The sequence below is a fragment of the Nicotiana attenuata genome, unplaced genomic scaffold, assembly GCF_001879085.1.
Source record: "Nicotiana attenuata strain UT unplaced genomic scaffold, NIATTr2, whole genome shotgun sequence".
Lineage (NCBI taxonomy): Eukaryota > Viridiplantae > Streptophyta > Magnoliopsida > Solanales > Solanaceae > Nicotiana > Nicotiana attenuata.
In genome coordinates this window covers 140,756-147,358 of record NW_017671965.1, presented here as the reverse complement: position 1 = coordinate 147,358, position 6,603 = coordinate 140,756, and positions in this window count along the sequence as shown.

Sequence of the window (6,603 nt, the reverse complement as noted above, 5' to 3'; positions counted from 1 at the left end):
ATGCACAAAACCATCAATTGCTGGTTTAAATGACCAAAACACATAGTTGAAAATATATTCCGGTATGTCCGAACTCCGCTCACGCCTCCATTCAACAATAGTCCCGGGGTTAAAGTGTTGCAGTGCGGCCATGTACCTGGGCAGATTTGAAAAAGACTTATCCCAGTCGCCATAAATAAGTTCAAAGACACGTTTGCGACCGAGATATCCCTTTCTTTTGGTTATAGTACAACCATACTCCTGGTGGACGGCTGTAATACACTCTTTAATCTTGAACCTAATGGACACTTCCAAAAATGGAATCAAGACAAGGGAAATTAAGTCCACATCCAAGTTGAAGTGATTCTCGTTGAATGTGTCCATTTCACATCTGTGCTCACTAACAAATTTATCCACTTTCCACAAACCTGATTTCTTCTTAGTGGCACGCATCATCCAGTGACAACCCATAAACCACCTACGGCATACAACCTTGTATTTCTCCATAGTTGACTCACTTACCGTCATCTCACGACACTCTCTTATACTGTAAATTTTTACAGCCCTAATTAGGCGAGCTTTATCGGGGAAATACATGCCCTTTGTCAGAACAGCTGGTCTAGACTCATCCCACATCGCTGACCGAATTTCGTCATCATCCCTTGTGAGGGCATCCACGTTCGGTATGCTTGGCAAATTATCAAGGTAGGGAACATTCCGCTCATGAAATGGCACTCTTGGTCTAGCGGGAGGTGGAGGAACATGCTCCCTCGTCAGCTCAGGTTCAACATTCACTTCCTCCTCCTCATCATCACCCTCATCATGGAAGGGTGTGTCATCCCCAGACTCATCCGCATTGTTGTCATAATCACTATCATCTTCCTTATTCTGCGCATCTGCCAAATCACGAGTAAATACGTCGTCTATGGGCAACTGTGTGAGATCAGGAGCTTCAAGAAGCTCGTTTTCACTGCACAAAAAGAACAAAAAGATAAGTTACCCAAAACTCAGAAAAAGTACTTTAGATATAGCTATATCACTTTACTTACAAATCGTATTGTCTTGACGTTTCATGATGGATATTTTCATGTTGGTGATGACTCCCGGATGGACCACCGTGGTCCAATACTCCAGAACTACGCATATTCCAACTAGGGGCGGAGTCATAACTTGTAAAATTCATATCCGGACGGTACCCCCTATAAAAAATATAAGTGTTAATACAAATCCAATTAACACATAAAAAAAACATCGCTATAGCGTTGTAAAATTGAAGTTTACCAGTCGTCTTGTTGATTATATAAAGTGGAAAAATTATTTTGTGGCTGCTCATTCGCCGGTGGTGACAAGTTTAAATCAAGGCAAGCTCTTTCATCAACAATCTGTCCGGCAAAAACTGCTCCGGAATAACCACCCGATGACTGGGGGTTATCCCTGCTATGCACGCCCTCATTACTGGGAACGTCTTCCACCTTGAGGTACATTTCCAATAATTTTATTACAATAAATTCCCTGTATTCATCCGGAATCCGCAAAAAATCTCTAAGAGTTTCATCATCCTCGATGTTAAACTCAGAATAATAAGCAAACCCCTGCGGAGTCACTGAATACGGAAATCTACCGGTTACTTTAAGGTTAACCGAACGCCTCCGCTCACTCATTTTTTTACGTAACAACGATACCAATGTATCGTACTCCATAGTAAGCAGCAATTTAACATGACACTGTGGAGGTGAGCTATACCTCACAGAGTTATTCTCCACCACAACCTCACCCCCCCCCCCCCCCAATACAGTGAAACCCTTATTTTTGGCACTTCAGACATTGTAAAAATATGATTGATAAGGAGAAGAGAGAATGATGAACGTATGTTTGAAGTTAAGTATTGAATGAATTTTCATAAAATTGAAACGCCTATAAATAAGGCAAGTCCGAGCTTGGGGTGTAGAATTTTTTAAAGGAATTCGCAGTATTATACTGCGTTTTATGTATTTGAATTATTGTTATGTCAGTTAATTATTATCGGTGGGGCCAAAAATCAGTAAAAAAAGGCAATTCGCAGTATTATACTGCGAATTACCCTAATTCGCAGTATAATACTGCGAAATGCCTTTTGAAAAAATTACTGGGCCCATTTTAAGCAATTTGCAGTATAATAATGCGAATTGCATAAAAAAAATAATTTTTTAATAATTCGCAGTATTATACTGCGAATTACTTTAACGGCTAAGTTTCCGTTAATGTAATTCACAGTATAATACTGCGAATTACCTATTTGTGTAACTTTTTTTTTAACATTAAAAATGTGCTTTTTGTCCAAAAAAAAAGCATCAAAAAAGTTTCGGACTCGAAGGATTAGCCTCATTGACTTCTCTCTTTTTTCTTTCTTAACTAATATGTCAACTTTTTTTACCCACCGTTTTCATGGAACTCTTGCATAGAATGACTTCTTTTTGGTCTTTTTGGTGGTACTGCATTAATTAAAATGTGAATAAACTTGAAATTATAGCTTGATTTCAATGATTACATAAATTAAACTGCAAGAGCATATATTAATACAAGGATCATCAATTGACATAGACGGATCTGGTGTGCACATATATTAATACAAGGGTCATCAATTGACATGGACGGATCAGGTATTTGAACACCGATACCCACTCGGATAATATTTAAGTGTGCGCTAAATTATTTTTAAACATATACTTATATATAGATCTGATAAACATATAAAATTGTATAAAGAATAGGGAAACTTACACAAATGACCCATATAACTTTCAACTTACCAACCTCTAGCCATTAGTCATAAACATACCAAAACTAGCCAAGCACATATAAAAATTGAAAAACTAAATAAATAAGGTTCTTTATCTCAAAGAATCACATGCAAAATTCTCCCTCCATATTTTTAAGCGTGATTAGCAGATGCAAGATGGAAAGGAAATTTCATGGATGAGATAGCAAATAAGATAATGAAATACAAAAAAAAATATAATATTTCAAAAGCCTAAGCAAAAAAGGAACTTTTTTCAATGGGTATAGTTGAAATTCATTGAAAATATATAGATAAGTCAATATACAAAATTTGAGGAAGATTGGAGGTGATTTGGACTGATTTTGTATCAAAATTCGTAATTAAATCGAGTTCAAAAAAGTTCTTCTGCGACACATGTATCAAAAATGTATCACGCATGTATCTCACAAACAGGTATACATGAATATACATGTGATACATAATTGATACAAATATGATACATATGTGATACACAAATGATACACAGTGTGATACACATATCATTTTTTTTTCATGTTCGAGTTTTACTTCGAATTTTCAATTCAAACCACCTCAAAACTTCACCAATTCATCCCAAAACTGAGATTCGAACTCTTTAAGATGTATCCAATCTATTCTAATAACACCACTCAAAAAAAGCAAAAAATTGACCTAATTTTGCTATAGCTAATTGGCTAATATTAGTAATATTTGGCTAATATTAGTAATATTTCATGAATTGATTAATTTTTGTAATGAGCTACTTATAAATGGATGATAATAGGTGAATTTGACTACAATCACTCCTTAAATAATCACCTTCTTGTGTAGTTTTAATGCTAAAAGTGATGACAAAATGCTCTTATTAGTGCTTTTCATGATTTGTAGGTGACATATGTATAAAGACGGCTAAGGAGCAGTTTTGGAGTCAAAAGTGATGAAAAAGAGGCCAACTGTGAAATTTCCTAAGTGACCCGTGCAAAAACAGGCCGAAGATTCAGAGAACTGGATCCACCGCGGTTCCACCGCGACCGCGGCAGAACCACGGTGGGAAGCAGCTGCAGAAGTTCAGAGATTCCGCGAGGGTGTTTGGCCGCGGTTCTACCGCGACCGCGGCAGAACCGCGGCAGGCGCAGAAACTTCTGGGACCAAAGTGTCAATTACGGGATTTTTAGATCTAAACCCTATTTAAAACATTAGACTTCGCCCAAGAGAGGCATGTATTGATTTTTTAGGTCTCTTAGCAAGGAAAAAAATTGGGAGAAAGTACTCTAAACATCCTTCCTCTTTTCTTTTGATTTTATGATGAATTCAAGCTTAGTTTATTTTCCCATAGTCATGAGTAGCTAAATTCCTTGTCTAAGGTGTTGATGGAACCTATTGGGTGATGAACTTCTTGTTTATGTGAATACAAATTGCTAGTTTAATCTTTATTTGTTCAACTTCGTGTTCGTTGTAGTTAATTGACAGGATCCTCAATTANGATGAACTCCCAGATGGACCACCGTGGTCCAATACTCCAGACCTACGCAGATTCCAACTAGGGGCGAGGTCATAACTTGTAAAATTCAAATCCGGACGGTACCCCCTATAAAAAATATGAGTGTTAATACAAATCCAATTAAAACATAAAAAAAGCATCACTAAAGCGTAATAAAATTGAAGTTTACCAGTCGTCTTGTTGATTATATAAAGTGGAAACATTATTTTCTGGCTGCTCATTCGCCTGTGGTGACAAGTTTAAATCAAGGCAAGCTCTTTCATCTCCAATCTGTCCGGCAAACGCTGCTCCAGAATAACCACCCGATGACTGGGGGTTATCCCTGCTATGCACGCCCTCATTACTGGGAACGTCTTCCACCTTGACGTACATTTTCAATAATTTTATTACAATAAATTCCCTGTATTCATCCGGAATCCGCAAAAAATCTCTAAGAGTTTCATCATCCTCGATGTTAAACTCAGAATAATAAGCAAACCCCTGCGGAGTCACTGAATACGGAAATCTACCGGTTACTTTAAGGTTAACCGAACGCCTCCGCTCACTCATTTTTTTACGTAACAACGATACCAATGTATCGTACTGCATAGTAAGCGGCAATTTAACATGACACTGTGGAGGTGAGCTATACCTCACAGAGTTATTCTCCACCACAACCTCACCCCTCCCAATACAGTGAAACTCTTATTTTTGGCACTTCAGACATTGTAAAAAAATGATTGATAAGGAGAAGAGAGAATGATGAACGTATGTTTGAAGTTAAGTATTGAATGAATTTTCATAAAATTGAAACACCTATAAATAAGGCAAGTCCGAGCTTGGGGTGTAGAATTTTTTAAAGGAATTCGCAGTATTATACTGCGTTTTATGTATTTGAATTATTGTTATGTCAGTTAATTATTATTGGTGGGGCCAAAAATCAGTAAAAAAAGGCAATTCGCAGTATTATACTGCGAATTACCCTAATTCGCAGTATAATACTGCGAAATGCCTTTTGAAAAAATTACTGGGCCCATTTTAAGCAATTCGCAGTATAATAATGCGAATTGAAAAAAAAATAATTTTTGAATAATTCGCAGTATTATACTGCGAATTACTTTAACGGCTAAGTTTTCGTTAATGTAATTCGCAGTATAATACTGCGAATTACCTATTTGTGTAACTTTTTTTTTAACATTAAAAATGTGCTTTTTGTCCAAAAAAGCATCAAAAAAGTTTCGGATTCTTTGGCTTGTTTCGCCAATCACCAGCCCTCAATAACTCTTTTATTTTCTGTTATATACAATGTTCTTAAAATTACAAAGAAAGCTTGTCAATCTAATAAAAGATATATTCAGGCTTGCTGTTTACATTAAATTATATAATTTATAATATTTAAATGATAAATTTAGAAAACATATGTATTAACTTAAGTAATAACTAGCAGTCGTACCCGCGCGATGCGCGGTCAGTATTAAAAAATATTAATCAAATTAAATTATGATAGGGCTTGTTTGATCCTATTAGATTGTATTGCTTTAATAAAATTCAATTGTCATTTTACTTGTCAATATGATATACCGAATAATGAAATCTCTATTAAATCAAAGGTACTTATATAGTTAGTGAATAACTTTTTTGTTCTNTCCTCAATATATCGTGACTAAACTGATTTTCTTTTTTATTCCATTTACATAATATATGCTCAAAATTTTGTAAAAAGGCACAAAAAGAAAAAGAACCTTGAAAATAAAAGGAAATTCGGGGAGGATAAAGGCGTTGGGTTTAGGCGCTAAATACTTTTAAAAAGAAGTGTCGGTGGCATAAAAAACTTAAAAATAAAATTGTGTAAGAGCCACTCTGTCCCTATATTTTGACTTAATTTCAGTACTTGGCCCTAATTAGTCCAAGTGTGTAGTAACAACACTACTACTCCCTCCGGTCCAAAATAAGTGATTTTTTGGCCTTTTTTTGGTGGTCCAAAATAAATGATTTTTTCAGATTTCATGAATGAATTAATTATTTTTTTCCTACATTACCCTTGGAGTAAATAGTGTTGGAGTATGTGTTAGGAGTATTTATGTGAAGAGATAGCAAAAGTTAATATGGTCAATTTCATTGCTAATTAATGTTAAAAGGTGGATTTCTTAATCTGTGTGAAAACAGCTAAAAAATCACTTATTTTGGACCGGAGGGAGTAGAATATTAGGACCCGTTTGGCCATAGATTTTGGCAAAATAAATTTGGATTTTATTTGGCAAATACAAATTTGACCATAAATTTTTGCCTACATTTTGGCAAAATCCCAAATCCCAAAACCAGCTCAATAGTTGATTTTGGGCCAAAATATCACTATTATATTTTTTTA